Genomic DNA, 17812 nt, shown 5'->3' with positions numbered 1-17812 from the left:
ATACAATGGGCTATTAAAAGAAACAACGCCAGAATGCAAAAAAGTCAATTTATTTCGAAACCATTTCGTTGAGTGACTGCAACCACCACCCACCAGTTGGCTATATACTGCTGGCTTTGCGGGGAAGCGGCTGCGTGCCCGAGGACACCGCTAGCCATCGCAGCGACCGAACTGGCCACCGCAGCGAGCCGATTCGCCGGACATTGCAGCGCTGTCCAGGCGGGCCTCGCCAGCTCCTTGTTCGCTGCGGGCCTCGCCGTCACCGCATCTTCCTGACTCGGAGCGGCCCTCACCGCCGCAGGCTGACGTGCCTGGTCGAGGAAGAAAGGCATCAATTTCTATATGGAGACGTACGATTCATTTGGAAACCACTAAATCGTTGGAGGCAGTAACGAAGAAAGAGGTGAAAAAGTAAGTCGGCGTTTTTCTGCATTCATTCACCCATTCATCCCACATGCATGCCTGGTGTTCACTCGCCACTGTTGTTCAGCGGCCAGAGCGTTATCGTGCTGAGCACGATGATGCAATTTCGATTCTCGGCCACCGCGGCCACTGAATGGTGTAGGCGAAATTGAAAAATGCCGTTGTACCCAGAGATTGAAACCCGATTAAGATCACTGGAGTACTCGACTGTGGCTTGTCTCATACCACCAGCATTATTCTTGCACCCTAAGTACTAGCAAGCGACGATACCTAATGTTCACTGATGTATGGAAACATCTTTATTTTAAATCCGGCAAGATTTCACGACCCGGGCTCAGGTCTCCCATGAGGGGACTTCCATGGGTTGCCTCGTCACCGCCTCTCGGGCCTGCTGGTCTGCCCACTCTTGCTTTTTATGGTTGGAGCTGCGCAGAGCGGTGGCCTACTTCGACACAATAGCCTCCGGAGCTACTGCCATTTTAGCTGATATAACACGACACTCCCACAACACGTGTGAGAGCGCCGCTCTAGTTTCCTGACATGACTTACAAAGAGCACTCGGGCATTGCGCGGGGGAAATGTGCCGCAATCGCACCGGACTAGGAAAGGTTTGTGTCTGCAGTTGTCGCCGGACGACTGCCTGGCGACGTTTCAGTTTGGCGTGAGGAGGTGGGGGGGGGGGCAATAACCGCCTGCTTAGCTGGTAGTGCTTGGTGATGTCATTGTATCTGACCAAGCGTTCTCACGTGTTTAGAACCAGGAGTTCCGAACTCGAAGAGGCGGTCTCCGCTTCTGCGTGGCGGGTCAGTCAGTGCTACCTCGTTCAAGTTGGGGGGGGGGGGGGTTCCGTTGGTGGAGGTGGCGATGCACGCTAGGATTCACATGATCGCGCTGCTATCGAAGTGCTGTCGACCAGCTTTCCTAAGCATCTGGAGAGCCTCGGAGGAAATGCGCCCCCGCGTGTAGTTGCGAACTGCGGATTGTGAGTCGCTAAGCACTACATCGCAGAGGGGGTCGGTAGGCGCAAGCGCTATCGCTACCTCTTCCGCTGCTTCTGTGTATTCCGTTGCGAAATTATACGCGTGCGTAAGCCGGGAGGTAACGCCTACGACTACCGCGGTGAACCGGTGTTCACGTCTGTATTCTGCCGCATCTACGATGCGCGTAGCCCTCTTCCCACCCAAGGAGTGCAGCAGTGCCTTGGCACGGGCCTGACGTCGGTCGCGATTATATTCGGGGCGCATGTTTCCAGGGATAGGGGCGACGATGGTCACTGAAAGATTAGGCAATTCTAAGATTCCATTAAAAAGGGAATATTTCATACGTGTCACAAAAATGTATGTACCATGCATTTTTGTCGCATTTTACATGAAATCTATCATAGGGAATAAATTGCATTAAACGTAATTGCTACAGATTATTCTCTTTTGTTAGTTTCTTTGCTGCAGCAAGACTGCAAGGGTATGCCGTTCGAAAGACAGGTCAGGAAAGAAGAAAAACGTGGCTTCCTTGAAGTAATGGTGGGGTAGTAGTACGATTTGTGCTCTAAGAAGCGACAGCAAGGCGAACACAGCTTCTAGCATCATTATGATCGGACATCATTAGCAGTGATAGACTGGCGAGGCGTGACCAGAAGCCTAGTCATAATTCGTAATTGAGATAATCAAGACGTAATGATTATTTTAGGTGTGCTGGAACGTTTCTGAATGAACTATGATACTACGAGCAGGGAACAGTATTAAGGGCTAGGGGATGCAAAATTAGTAACCCATTACAAAGTTGTATTATCAGTTGGATTTTCAATAGAGGGGGGAAATGTAAAAGAAAATGCCATGATCTGCTATTTATACAAACCTGTAACAAGCAGAGCGCAAACAGCCAGTATTGCGAGGATTGCCTTGGCGTTCATTTTACTTCGATGTGGTAGACGACACCTGTGAAAAAATAATTATGTTTTCATCCATCTGAAAATTCATTTATGCCTATTTTTTATTCTCTTTATCACCTTCAACAATGAACTTGACATTCGTATTCGACATTGCAAAATCACAGCCAAATGTTTTCCAAGAGTGCCGTTTAATTCGAGTAGTTATAGAAATAACGCCTAACGCCCGTTGTTAAACCACATAATGTAAACACGTTAACTGAAAATTTGAACACATAGTGACATTTCGTTCTCGTAAGATGCCATTGAAACATCTGCATATAACGTGATTAAACAGTTTCGAGTGGTGCAGCAAGTAATTTGCCTCTAAAGTCACGATTATTGCACTGCCTGACATATCATCCCTAAGGTAAGTAATTTCCTACGAAAGAGGAACAAGTTGCCACACTTCAATCTTTCTGTACAATGGTTAAGCATTCCACGTGGTTATTTAAACGCCCGTGAACAATTTGGAGAGCTTGAATAAGGTATTTACTATTTCACTAAAAAAATTTCATTTTATAGTCACATGGCAAATAATAGGCATGACAAATTTTTCTGTGGGGAGACATCTTGGTCTTCGCAGAAAATTGGGAACGTGGCTCATTACGATCAGATAACGCTTTGGAGTCCTTGAATGAATACTTTGCAACAAACAGTTCCATTAGCACGCAATAAACATTGCATCTACGTCGTGCACACCTTGTTCCATACTTTGATCAATCATAAACAATGTGTTACATTTAGCACATAGAGGACACAGGTGAGATTTAACCCACATACGTGTAAGCACCTTGATAAGTATAAGCACCTTGATAAGAAAGTTCTAATCTAAGCTACAATATGCAAATTTTATGCAGACTATTGTGACGTGCCACCCACTTTGCCTAAATGCAAAGAAGTTGTAACAGTGGTAGTTCTCTAAATTATTGTAGCTTCGGTTCTCAAGTACACACAAGGTGATTTATAGGCGCTTCTGATATTCCAGATACAATCAGAAAAGGAATATTCATGAATGCTTATTTAGTCCATAATTTATAGATGCACTTCAACATTATCCTGCACATCAACCCTCACCGTCGCTCCAAACTCATGCTAACTTGAACTCGATGCATCATTGGCTTCTCTGAGGAAGCCTGAAAACATGCGTCCAGCGTTTTAGAGCGCCTCTAGACGCACCCACCGTTTCGCCACAAGAACACAATGAAATGCTTGGTGGCATAAAATGTAGCTCATCGCATGCACTGATGAACAGTGCTTGGTGGTCATGATGTTTTGCTACTTCATGCATACACGAGATTTTGAAGAAAGCAGGAGTAGCCATCACTTGATTTTGCTTCGTAACATGGGTGTATATCGGCCAAAAAATACAACACTCGCTTTACGTGAGAAATGAAGCTGGCACTCACCGTCTGCAACTTTCAAAACGCTTTGTCGAAACCTGGATTAACACTGGCGTGACAATTTCTTTTATACAATTTGTCCAGGAAAAAAGGGAATGAAAGAATAGACAACGGAGAACTGCACACAAATAATTATCAAATAAGAGAACGCGGTTTGTGTAAGAATAAAAGGCGATAAACAAAAAACTGGCTTCCAGCTCTATCATTGGCTGCAAATCTCACCATATGCGTCGCACGTCAGGTAAGCGAATCAGGATACATGTTTTTTTTTTACTGTGACAGGAAGTGGAAAGGAGAAAAAATGTAGTACAAAATTTGAAGGTTTGTGCAGTTGATCTCAGCAGTTTCCTTTTTTTACTTGTATATGGCAGGAAGTTCCCTAGAACCTTCCGCGACTACTGCACTGAATATGTGGCGTCCATACAACGCCCGCTAAGCGGATTGTTCCGTGAGCAACAAAAATATTTCGGACGCTGTTTATACTGAACCCACTCCGTGGGTGCTAATTGATTTGCTTCTGAATACTTTGCTAATTTGTCATAAATGAAAGTCGCTTATTCAGTATCCACAACATTGTTCTGTACATCATATGCACGTGCCATTGTTGTTGTTACTAGTGCTGGCACTAACGTCGGTGGCAATATTGTTGCGAAGTTTTGCTGCTGAGGTTAGTCTTGAATGTATCTTTTGCCAACATTCTGAAGAATGCCTCCAATGTATTATTAGCTGCTGGTTCTATTGCAGAACAAAGTCTGTTTTGTTTAATGTTCCACGGAGCATGACTAACAATCCTCTAATTCATTCTACAATGTAGATGCAGCGCTCTAGGACATAATTATGTACCGCAGGAAAAAGGGGGCATTACCTTGTCCTAGAACAAGATGCAGTTGAGACAGTGGAGGGGATATAGAAGTAGGCGACAAAAGATACCTTCAATGATGTTATCTATACTTGGTTGAAACGGTGGAATACTTGCATTGCCCTTACTGGAGAGTTTATGAGACAGGCATAAAAGTGCCGATGAATAATTTGAAGAAATATAGACGTCAGAACATCAGTCTCAGTATTTATCGAAAACGTCGCATTTTTTTCTCATCCTTCTGCAGAACTCATATAGCACCAAAGGGGCCAGCAAATCCGAGCCATCCCTACAGCGTTCGTCAGGTTCCTTTTTTTTTACCGTGCAAATTTGAGGCCGTCCATATGTTGCCTGTGATCTGTGGACCACAGACAACATATTAGTTGCCTGTGGAGAATACCTTTGTAACTCGCGATTCGCTGATGATATTGCCTTGCTTAGTAACTCAAGGAACCAACTGCAATGCATGCGCACTGACCTGGAGAAGCAAGCCGAAGGATGGGTCTAAAAGTAAATCTTCAGAAAACTAAAGTATTGTTTAACAGTCTGAGAAGAGAACAGCAACTGCAGTTTACGATAGGTAGCGAGGCACTGGAAGAGGTAAGGGAATAGATCTACTTAGGACAGGTAGTGACTGTGGATCTGGATCATGAGACTGAAATAACCAGAAGGATAGGAATGGGCTGGGGTGCGTTTGGCAGGCATTCTCAGATCATGAACAGCAGGTTGCCACTATCCCTCAAGAGAAAAGTATATAACAGCTGTGTCTTACCAGTACTCACATACGGGGCAGAAACGTGGAGGCTTACGAAAAGGGTTCTACAGAAATTGAGAACGACGCAACGAGCTATGGAAAGAGGAATGATAAGTGTAACGTTAAGGGATAAGAAAAGAGCAAATTGGGTGAGGGAACAAACGCGAGTTAATAATATCTTAGTTGAAATCAAGGAAAGAAGTGGGCATGGGCAGGATATGTAATGAGGAGGGAAGATAACCGATGGTCATTAAGGGTTACGGACTGGGTTCTAAGGGAAGGGAAGCGTAGCAGAGGGCGACAGAATGTTAGGGGGGCGGATGACATTAAGAAGTTTGTAGGGACAACATGGCCGCAATTAGTATGACCGGGGCATTTGTAGAAGCATGGGAGAGGCCTTTGCCCTGCAATGGGTGTAACCAGGCTGCTGCTGCTGCGGCTGATGATGATGATTATGACGATGATGACGACGACGACGATGATGATGATGATGATAATGCTCCGCAAAGACCATAGCGTGGGCGCGTGATTGAACGTAGAGACAGAAAAAGCTTCCTTTTTTAGGGCTTTGGTCATGCAGGCTTGGTCTATCTCAGTCGTCTGAATTGTTTCAGCGTTCAAGAGCGTTAACTTTCTGGACGTTGTAGTCGCTTGCTCCGGGGTACACCTTGCCATGATTTTTCACTAAGTGCCAATTACATGGCATTTATAGGCCCATGAGGAGCCTCCCATTCACTGTTCTTCCATCGCAAGGTTAGCGGCGCATGGCACCGCGAGGCTAGCGAGCGCCTTTTCCCCAAGGGCAGAGGCACCTGTTGACTTCACAAGATTTTTCAACGAGAAGCATGGTATGTCAGATGATACAAACAAAAAATAGGCGGTTTTACATGCCACACCCACGGCCTGATTACCGTGGAAGCCATAATGAGGGACCTTATACTTTTTGTGCAACTGGGGTTCCTTACCAAGCACCTAGTGTGCGGCAGACGGTCATTTTTGCATTCGCCCCTTTATGCCGCCACAGCAGCCTTGATTTCACCCTGCGAATGTGCGCTTTGCAGTCCAACACAATAGCCACTAATCCAGCCCAAGCCGGTGGGTTTCTCAATAAAGGCGCTTCGGCGCAGGGCAAGAGAAGTAGCTGACAGCTGGGCAGCTGAGTCGTCGATGATCAAAGATAAGGCCGGTTACGATGACAATACCCACGCATTTTCAGCGAAGACCAGCAGCTTCTAATATTATTGTTCTTGTCTACGTCCTCCATCTGCGCTAAAGTAACCAGTGATTTCTCAAACTTGGCCTTCACTTATGTCTGTCAGCATTAAAAATCACATTATCTTGCGTATGTCACACTCTTCAAAAAGTAAGGAACGCCGGATTACTCATGATGTAAATTAACAGAAATTTGAAAGCGTGAATTATCTTTATTGTATATTGCATCTGCATTGCGACCTAATATTTGCGAACTAACTGACCTTCAAAGTAAAATACGTGCGCAATGCATGGCTTTTCGCGTACCTCGAGCGAAACTTTAGAAACCTAGTAGTGCGGCTTAAACAACTCAAATCCATGGCATACCATTCGTTATATTCTTCTTTTACTTAGAATGTTACTTAGTGCGATTATTTAGTAAATTAGTCCCGTTTAAGAAAACAAAATTTAGGATATTTGTTCTAGGGCTTAAGTCACTTTTGAGAATTTGTAGTTTCCGCTGAGAAAGAAAAACCTAGTTGCTTTCACGTCATTTTCTTTTTCGTAGACCATTCTCCCGAAATTAAAAAAAAAGACCACTAATTAAGAAAGAAAATCTTCCAACACGCTTGCGCGTGTGGTTTCCAGCCCTCTCACGCATCTTTCTAAAGAACGAATTTTAGTATACCCATAAAGGAAGAAGAAAAACAGCGATTAAAGCATCCACAGTACGTCCGCAGGCTACGTTGTGAACACTGGAATCGGCCATGGGCAAAAGAGAGAAGCCGGTTCTGAACAAAGATTGAAAAAGTATCAGGAATGGTTACGATACTCTCTAATGCGAAATTCAAGCGCAGCTTTTTACGTGTTATGAGTTCGGGATATATTGTGGCAAAGCACTTGATTACAAAGCACAAGGTGCTCTCGGCGGTAGCGCTGAGCCTCTGCTCGCACAGCTTGTTCGGCAGCAGCAGCAAACTAAGCACTTACACCAGTTACGTCGATCATTGTTCAGATAGAAGCACGAACACGGAACTCCTGCGAATCTGACTTCTGTGGAGCGGATTCTCCATCGGCGGCGGCACCGCAGGTGAAGTAGCGCCTGCGCGGTGGGTTCGAATCCCATGCCAGCACTTTGTTTCCGCGCTGGCCTCATGCCTGGTCGCGCTGGCACGCCACTTTCCTATTAAACTTTTCACCATACCCTCCTCAGCTTTCTGCTTCCTAGTGGCGCTGCACCATCATCTCAGCTTTCCTCCTCGCGTCTTTTATCCCCCGCTGCGCTCCGCGTTCGTTTTCATCTTTCCTTCTGCTCGTTCACTCGGTTACGCTGAGGCAGACGCCGACGAAATGAGGCTACATGGCTATATTCTCTTCGCAAACTACTGCATATCCCCTCAATTTCTGACAGCTTCCTTTTCCAGGCGTCTGCTACAGCGCCGACAAGCGCCTCCACGCTTGCCGCTTCAGCGCACCAGCGAAAGGGTCGTTAGTGGAAGCGTCGCGCATTCTTTCTTCATATCTTCGAGACGCAGGACTGATGGACACGTGGTGCTATTTCACGCAGAAAGAGTCGGTGAGGCGGAGCCTTTCGCAGCCAGATCCGGCAGGATAACCGCGCCTAATTCAACATCACCACCACCATGACCATATTGCAAAGCTGCTAAATTTATTTATTTAGATACTAAGTAGGTAAATAAAACATGTATAAAAAGTAGTTCATATAGTTTCGAGGTAATACGAGGAGGGTGCGCACGTCCGTAGGGTTGGTATTTGATGAAGCAGCATACGGTCGCAGGGGCGGTTGCGATTCCCCTCATAAGCTCAATATCTGCTCACTCGGCCGCCGTTGGTGCAAGTCGACGATGTGGTCGATCCCCATCCATTGACAAAATGGACGCTCCATTCTCAAAGGATCCCTGTTAGCGGCACGGAGATCTATGTAAGCAATTCAGAAAGAAGCTGCGGCCACCCAGAAAGCGAAAATATTAAGAGGAATCATGGTTACGAGACATCCAATACGTACACGTTTTGCTGCCCATCGCACTGTGACGTCGTATCAATATTCAGCTGATGCCCGTGGCTTCTCTTCAGCAGATAAAGCGATGATACCTCCCACCATGTGAAGAGTTGGTTTTCTAGGTTAAGGAGGCAGCCTTTCAACAAAGGCAAATGCACAAACACGCCTGCGCTGCAATTTTTTACCTGGGTAATAAATCGTGGGGTGGTGACGTCACGATTTGCAGCCCATAACTGCGGTGTCTGGCAAAGCACAAATTACACCACAGAGCAGCCAAAGTTGAGAAGTTGATATCGCCCAATGACGAGCGCAACCGCTTTCCCAAATAATTTTTTGTCAACTTCACAAAACCACACATTCAAGTAGATGTCAGAATACTCAGCAGCACCACAGACATAACACAACTGCTTGCACATTCGAACTGTTTTCGATTCAAATCGGGCCAAGTCGTCGGTCTTGTTACAGTGACGCACATTGTTCGCAGCCGTTACCGACAACAGAGTACGAGGCCAAGGGGGGAGCGGGATATTGAAGCGGTGGCGGACGCCGTTATTTAAACATTCGATTGCGCCCTCGAATTTATATATCCTTAATTCTTTTCAGTCCCCTTATTTTTCTACATCCTTTTTTTATGTCCATAAGCTTTTGCATGTCTTACTCGTTATTTGCAAGTCATATCATATGAAGTCAACAAACACTGACACCGAGGACAACATAGGGGAAATTACTTGTGCTTAATAAATGAAATAAAGAAACGATAAATTAATGGAAATTAAAGTGAACGAAAAAACAACTTGCCGCAGACGGGAACCGAACCCACAACATGCGAAGGTTGTGCATTCGGTTCCCACCTGCGGCAATTGCGGCAATTGCGTGAGATGGCTAAATCCACTTTTATGCATAGTCTCTAGGAAAACAGTGGGCTGTATGCAATAGGACTTCGCACGTCTTATGGAAACTATATGCTTTTCTATGCGGCAGCTTTACGGATTGGCTGATTTGTTTAGTCACATTGGAAATGGTTCTTTATCTAGTCGGCTTTTCCACAGCAACTCATTGTCTAATAGGCATATAGAAATAACTTGATAAAGACGCAAATAAATAATTAGGAATGCACATACACACAACGGCGAACACTTCGCTTCATCCCGCTTGAATAGACTAGCAATGTATTGCACGCGGCAAGATATCTGATAGAACCTTACATTCCCGCAGCCACTGTGACAATTACTGAACTGTTGCGATTGTACTGCACGAAGACTTGTAGTGTGATACGAGGTGTCATCATGATGACTACTGAGTTGATTAGAACACAGATATCTGGGGCGCTATAACGTAAAACTATTCCGAACTTTTCTATTCCAATTCTGCAATCAGCCCACCGCGATTGGTCAAAAACTTTTTGGACCACCCCCACTTCTGCGGTCTGTCACATGACGTCACGGAGACTGCAATAACTCCCCATCTCGTATGACGTGTACACACTGATTATGCATAATTTGGCCAAACAAAAATAAGATAGTTATTTCTGATTCGGCGGCTTGTTGCCATTAACCCTCGGCTATTGGTCGGACGTTTTCGGGCTGCACCCACTTCACCTGCCTCTCACGCGACATCACAGAACCCCAAAAACTTACCACGTCAAAGTGACGCGTAGGCGTTAAAGATGCATTAATATGCTGAACAAAACTGAATTTTCTTCTGAATAAATAAAAGATGGCTGCCGCCGATCACTCCGGCACTGGTTACTCGCCCCTGCCAGAGAGCATGGGTTATTTGCGTGTAATAAAACTTTTTGCGTGGCGGTGTACCCTTTTCGAGAACATTCGGCACGTTTACGACCTCGTTCTGCCAACTCTTCTTTGCTGAGGGTCCGTTTCAGCGTCATTCTTAAGCTTCCGTTGCATGCCACCGTGATTGTCGACGAGCCACAGCAAGCTAAGTAAGGGAAAGCGGACCAATCGCAGACGCGGGCATCACCTTCTTCCTCCAGTTATCGATATTCAGTGCCGTTACTCTGCCCCATCGAATTCCTCTCCACTTGAGCATGCTCCTCGCCTCTTGTGAGCCAATTGGATAAGACAAGCCGCTGAGTGCAGGCAATGTTATTCGTTTTTCAAGCAAACAAAAGAAGCTCCCATGAACGAGGGAAGCATTTGATTGGTTTGTTCAGACAATCCTGCAGGGGAACGCCCGATGCTTGCGTCGGCGGTTACGCAAATTTGACGTCAGGAGATTGGAATAAGAACATATTGGGATAGGTTTACGTTATACGGCCCCTGGCCTACATAAAACTCCCCGAGTTATCTTTGCAGAAAGTAACTGAGAGGCCATGGCGAGGCCACAATGTCACTTTCACTATGCTGTAGTGCAGAAAACGAAATGACGAATGCGTTAATAACTGTTCAGCTATTATTGACGCGACCCTATAATTTTTTTAGAAACTTAAAGTGCAATCAATGGAGGTCCTCGCTTGAGGTCGCTTTCAGGGATATAAGTTTCACTTCGGGTTTATTGACTGGTTGAGCAAAACCGAATCGATTGTCCGGTTGAGCACTACGTCAAGCAAAGGCAGTAGTATCAGTGACAGCGATCGTTCGAGAATAGGTCACGAGATGTTCTTCTTAGACGAGCAGATTTCGATACAATTTTACAGTGCCTCCACCTATGCTCCTGAAATGCAGTAATGAAGCACGCTTCTGCGAGATGAAGCGTCAAGGTTTCTCACCTATTTTCGGGCTTGAGAAAATAACGGCGTAAACGACAATGCTTCCCAAACACTTGGTTTGTTTATTGTCCCAACAAACCTTTCTTATGTGTACATAAATTTTCCCAAGTATAAATGCTCTCTTGCTAGTACTTTCATTGAACAGTTCTGAGCAATTTAACAGGCTACTAAAGATAATGTGGGACCATTTCGATTGCAGTATGTAGCCCTGGATTGACTGTAGTGCTTAGAGGTTAAGTTTGCACAGTGTCACTGGCACTGCTTGTCAAGTACTGATATTGACCAGGTTATATTTGTTAGTCGGATAAACCTACACTCTATTGCACGCACAACATATTATGCAAGCAACGAAAATCACCCCCAGAACGCCGAAAATAGAGTCTCCTGTGAAGACAGCCTCCTTGTTCGTACGGCGGAGGCCGTGTTCAATGTTATTTGCTAGGAACCGTTATTCACAATATGACTGTGTTATGGGACACCGGAATCAAGGTGACTCATCAACGCAATTGGGTACAACGCTGTTAGGAGAGCGTTGTAGGAACAAACTCATTACGTGCTTTCTTCAAAGCACAAATCTAAAGAAACCACGTCATGCGAGTGATTTAATGAAATATATAGGTATCAAGCAGAAGTAATGCGCACTGTTCTACGTACAAAACAAAAACCTGAGTGTACTTTTTTCTTTGATTCCTGAAATTGCTAGAAGCGACTGCTCTACGAGGATAATTAATTATTTCCTCTGCGCCGCTGCACGATATATCAACGAGCGTGAAACTGGTGCGCAGTAAATATTATGGGACAACAACATTTTATAGCTGCCAAAAAAGCCATTATGCCAAGCATTCAGCGGAAAGTAGCGCGTTATTTTTGTTTCCTTCATTGAGTCAGGGCGCACTTAAGGTCATTCGAGGGTCAAGAACATATTTGCTACATTTTATGACGGACATTAGAATATGTGTACATTAGAGCGAAGCTTCACACAAAAGAGGATTTCCTTTTTAGAACCTGCGCCGCCAAATGCAGATTCAAATCATGCAGCTCTTGAAGCTTGTGTGCTTATTAAGTTGGCTGGAGAATGAGCCATGATTGTCCACTTGAAGAAAGGAATGACCGTATGAAGTTTTAACTGAACGCATTGGATATCCGAACAAAACATCCTGGGGTTAGTTCCCTTCGCGCACATATCCTTTACGTTACAACAGAATAAGGCATGCCACATGAGCCCAGCGTTGCGGAAGTGAACAGTCGAATTCTGAGGAACGAAGTGTTCCCTCTGCGACGACTGTGAAATTAGAATTTATGGTTAAGGACATACTATAGGGTTCCAGTTTGGCTGTCACCTCTAGGTAGTAACTTTAACCTTTCCAAGGACATCGGCCTATAATTCTATGCGTCAAGGGGCCCGCCATCATGCCCTAAATTTTCATACTACAGAAACAGACCCACACATCTGTATTGTTTGGACTCTGAGCATTACAGCCAGAAACCCTCCAGGCACAGGGATAAGCAAGTTTCGGATTAGGTATGAAACCGGAGGTTTATTTATATATTGAAGCAAGTAGTGAGTTTCCAGTCACATCGGCCTCTGTAGGACTAGACAGGTCCTTTGGAAGCATTTGTTTTCCCCCAATTCCCTATGCAAGTGAATTCGATTACCGTGTTCCTGCCAATCAGAAGGGTGGGAATGTTCACTTAGCCGATGGTCGCAACACTTTCATCGGGCTCGGCCTCTTCTCCATCCGTGGAACCCGCCTGATATTCAAAAATCAATCCCCCTAGCGATGCTTGACGAGACAATTGGGAAGCAGGGGTCCACGTTGTTTGCATGGAAGTCGTCGACATGGGTTTTTCGCCACAGTTATTTGCCTCTCCATGACGGTATCTTGTCACTGGGAGAAGACTGGCCTTGATGGTCGTTACCGCTTCTAAAAAAATGTGACGGTGATTGTCACCTCGGGGGAAGCGTTTATATTTGCACTAAATAGTGGGCGTTGGGTGCCATCGCCGTCTTGGCGGCCGCTGGTGAAGGGGTCACCTGGTGGGAAGCATCGAAAGAATGCAGATTACCGTTTTCAGGCGCAACAGTAGACTGTGTGTCCCAGCTAACATTAGCCAAGTCGTTCACAAACATAAAAACAACACGGTGACCGATAGCTTTATAAAACCGACGGTGTCCGGTCGTCAGACCAACGACGAATCACTGTAAAATTCTTATTTATATCTCACACCTTGTTTTTGAAATGTTTTTTTTTGTCGTTGAACAGCATTGCTGATGTTAGCTGTGACACCATATATAACGTTTCATGAAGCAAGACACATTACTGAATCGGATATGCACGTATGTAGCGAAGCTTGTGCAGAGGCCATGCGCCCTGCAGTGGCGGCTTGTGGAGGCATTTTACTGTGAGCTTCTCTCACTTCAATGCTAGGGCAGCCCATATCACCCTTACATGTCGAGGCGTGGCAGTGTAAACTACATTTCGCGGCGCTAAATTCTCTTTCAAAAAGAAATCACCTTTTGCCGTCCGTGGCTTGTCGTGCAATATCGTCTGTCTACTGCGTCAGCCCACATCATATGAATGAATGAATGAATGAATGAATGAATGAATGAATGAATGAATGAATGAATGAATGAATGAATGAATGAATGAATGAATGAATCGTTATATCCGACAGATTGGGGCAGGCAGGGAAGAAAAGCTGCAAGTGTTGAAAAAACAGCCTGCCCCTTTGATCACAAGACATGGGCTGCGCGGAGCTACCGCGTGTTTTTGACAATAAAAAATAGTTTTGCATGAATTCATGAGGAACAGTAAGTGAAAAGCAAGTAGTTGCGCGTAAAGAAGTTACACAACGCTTCACAGATCACAGAAGAAGTATATAAATGAACTTACACACATATATGTAACATAAATGTAAACAAGAAGCTGTACACTGAACTAATCTGCACTCCTGAAGTAGCTGACCGTATAAACATGAATATTAGTCCTGCTGATTAAGTCGAGAAAATTCTGTTTCTTTTTAGAGTTTAGCTCTATACCTCTACCCTCCAAGGAAATTTTCGTGTTCTAAGCAGAAACTCCCCATACAGGGGCCAATCCCGGAGATAGTGCAATACTGGCCCGACCTGCGGCGGAGGTGTAGCAGGCGTTAAGCACTCCCCATACGCGGGCCGATCCCGAAGATAGTGCAATACCAGCCCGACCCATGGCGTAGGTGACGCAGGCGTTAAGCCATCCCCATACGTTGGCTGATCCAGAAGATAGTGCAATACCGGCTCGACCCCCGGCGGAGGAGAAGCAGACGTTAAGCACTCCCTGTAGGTGGGCCGATCCCGAAGATAGTGCAATGCCGGCCCGACCACCGGCAGAGGACAAGCAGGCGCTAAGCACTCCCTATAAGTGGGCCGATCTTGAAGAGAGTGCAACGCCGGCCCGTCCTGCGGCGAAGGTGAAGCAGGCGTTAAGCCATACCCATACGTTGGCTGATCCAGAAGATAGTGCAATACCGGCTCGACCCCCGGCGGAGGAGAAGCAGACGTTAAGCACTCCCTGTAGGTGGGCCGATCCCTAATATAGTGCAATACCGGCTCGTACCGCGGCGAAGGTGAAGCAGGCGTTAAGCACTCCCCATTCGTGGGCTGATCCCGAAGATAGTGCAATACCGGCCCGACCACCGGCAGAGGACAAGCAGGCGCTAAGCACTCCCTATAAGTGGGCCGATCTTGAAGAGAGTGCAACGCCGGCCCGTCCTGCGGCGAAGGTGAAGCAGGCGTTAAGCACTCCCCATACGTGGGCCGATCCCGAAGATAGTGCAATACCAGCCCGACCCGTGGCGTAGGTGACGCAGGCGTTAAGCCATTCCCATACGTTAGCTGATCCCGAAGATAGCGCAATACCGGCCCGACCCCCGGCGGAGGAGAAGCATACGTTAAGCACGTCCTGCACGTGGGCCGATCCCGAAGGGAGTGCGATGCCGGCCCCTCCCGCGACGAAGGTGAAGCAGGTGTTAATCACTCTCCATACGTGGGCCGATCCCGAAAATAGTGCAATGCCGGGCTGACACGTGGTGGAGGTGCCATTAGTCATTGAGGGACCCACATAGCTTCGCTAGTCGTCCTTCTTCCCAGAGTGGAAGGCCACTGAGTTTCTTGCGCTTCCAAAATCTCAATTTCTTGTTTAGGCTGTGCATTCCTTTCTTTTTAATATGCCATCCTGGTGTTCCTGCAAAGCCTCGTTCGGAGTTCATGCTCCTCAGGCCTCGTTTTCCGCCGAAAGTGTCTTTTCCTATAATGCCATTCTGCTACTAGATGGTCTTGTAGTAGCAGCAGGAACCTGCACAGCGTCAAGTGGCACACTGTCTTCTCTGGTGGAGTCTGGACTAGTCCTACAAGCAGCATGGGGTAAGAACCTCGAAACCTCTTTAGCTGCGCACACACCAGGCGATTCTTTTGCATCAGGAGGCTGCGGGGTGGTTGTGCCGTCACTAATTCCTCTTTCCATTACTGCATCTAGCAGCCGGCTGTCAGGATTGCTCAGCTCTTCTGCAAAGAAGCGGTAGCTGAAGGTGCGGATACGCAATAAAAGGTAAATGCTCATCAAGCTGCAGGCGTTTTAACTCTTGTAATTGCGGCTCATAATGAAATTACAAGCACGTGCATTCCAGATCACTAATCAAGAGATCTGCAGTTCATGTAATACTGCTGAAAATTTCGGATGCGTACGTAAGTACGGCGCGTGTACTGGCTGTTTGGTACACATTTTTTTCATTGGAGAGCAACTGGAACTACAGTACAGTGGTCTGATAACAAACACCATAGATGATATATGCCAGGCAAGATTGAATTAATTTCTTCATGCTTTTTGCTCACAGCCACCACCTCATATTGGGTTTAAGAATGTGATGACTCAATCTACGTAACGGCAAACATAGGTATTACTGCACCGTAGTATAGGAAAACAAGCACGTCATTGTCAGTAATCATCGGCTGTAGCAGCCGGATGACTGGTTCGCTTTGAACCGGCGGCAGATACACTTCTCCGTTCGAGTCATCAATATTTCGTATACTGGTGGCCATATGACTTACAACATCTCCCACCAAAACCCACGTTGTAGTCAAGCTCGCAGGGGCTGGTCCTCCTCCTAAGTGTAAATGTGTTTTTTTTGTACAAACACACTTGAATTATGCCACAATTCTTTACATGTGTGTGCGACTCATACGTCAGTGACATGGAGGTTGTACGAAGGAATTCTCACACCCTTCCGAAGACCCAGGGGCCTGCTATGCACCATTTCAAATACACCCAAGACTTCTCAAAAACGAAACTATATACTCTGCGTGGTTTTCATAACACCTGTAGTGTGTACGGACGTTACAGTAATATAGAATGCATGTTGCTACACTGCGTCGGCACTACACCATGCGTCCTGCTACGCGTTGCCTACGAACGCGGTCATACGACCGTTTCGGGTGTCTGACGCAGAACGTGTTGATTACCGGCGTTTGATGCACACAAAGAAGTCACCGAACAAAAACTGTTGTGTATCTCCACTTCGAATGTTCGATATAAAAAAAAGTTGTGCAGAAACTCCACTGGAGCTGTCAAGGCGGGCCCCCAAATTGCAGTTGGCCGGCATATGCTATTGGCATCCGCATGCATTTTTTATGATGCCCTATTATGCATCCCTATTGGTGCTCTCTGTGGTACATTCTTTTATGCGTTGCATATTGCAATCACTCAGTTCGGCCCTTGGGCGCGGCCGGGCAGCCACCATTGACCTTTAGCGCAAGCACGTGATGTGACATCACGACAGCCGGAGGAAAAGCTGGGCCCCAACTGGCGCAATATGCAACGTATTCTTGGCTTAACCAAGCTAAGCCTCGCCATTTTTTTTCAGTTGTTCTTTATCAATTATAAAGCTGCCAATTATCTACATTTGCGCTTCTGACAACAATTAAATGTTTTAACTTTGCAAATTACGCCTTTTATGCAAATACAAGGCATCGCACTTTTGGCGTGATGGACATATTTTTGTGGGGTAATCGTGAAAGAATGCGAACGCATAACAAAAATAGAACATGTGCGCGTCTTGCTAGTGGCACTAAATGCAGGCGCACATGTGAACGGGGAAACAATTCTGCGGTTACATTGACAGTAGCTGCATGAACGAGAAAAAAAAGTTCACACATGCGACACAAGCCAATATTCCTTTGAGAACGCTTACCTGTCTTCAATATTGCTACTTGGACGTCATTCTTTCGACGTCATGCTTGCGATAAAAATTTGCCAGTGCCAGGCGATACAATAAAATTGAGCTTTCGAGATAAAAATCGCCACGTGCTCTATACTTGCAGATGGTGGCTAAACGAAAGAGCGTAGTTCGAAAAACCAAACAAATCTTCGCTCAATGCGATCCCCACAGCGTTTGGCATAACCACACATGTATTTCGACATTGCAGTGAAACATAAGGATAGCCTTCTGCTATGCTCGCTCTGATTTCATTATCCG

General features: G+C 46.0%; 1 long non-coding RNA gene across 1 annotated transcript; it reads right to left on the bottom strand.

Moving 5' to 3' along the window:
• Window positions 1–32: 32 nt before the first annotated feature.
• LOC135895858 (uncharacterized) lies at window positions 33–3794 on the bottom strand. The gene is made up of 3 exons (XR_010562500.1): window positions 3757–3794; window positions 2278–2357; window positions 33–311 (listed from the first exon to the last, which is right to left on the bottom strand). It is a non-coding gene; the product is annotated as an uncharacterized lncRNA (long non-coding RNA).
• Window positions 3795–17812: the final 14018 nt, after the last annotated feature.

This window comes from Dermacentor albipictus, chromosome 2 (assembly GCF_038994185.2).
Source record: "Dermacentor albipictus isolate Rhodes 1998 colony chromosome 2, USDA_Dalb.pri_finalv2, whole genome shotgun sequence".
NCBI classification, from domain to species: Eukaryota; Metazoa; Arthropoda; class Arachnida; order Ixodida; family Ixodidae; genus Dermacentor; species Dermacentor albipictus.
This window is presented reverse-complemented; position numbering and strand designations above follow the sequence as displayed.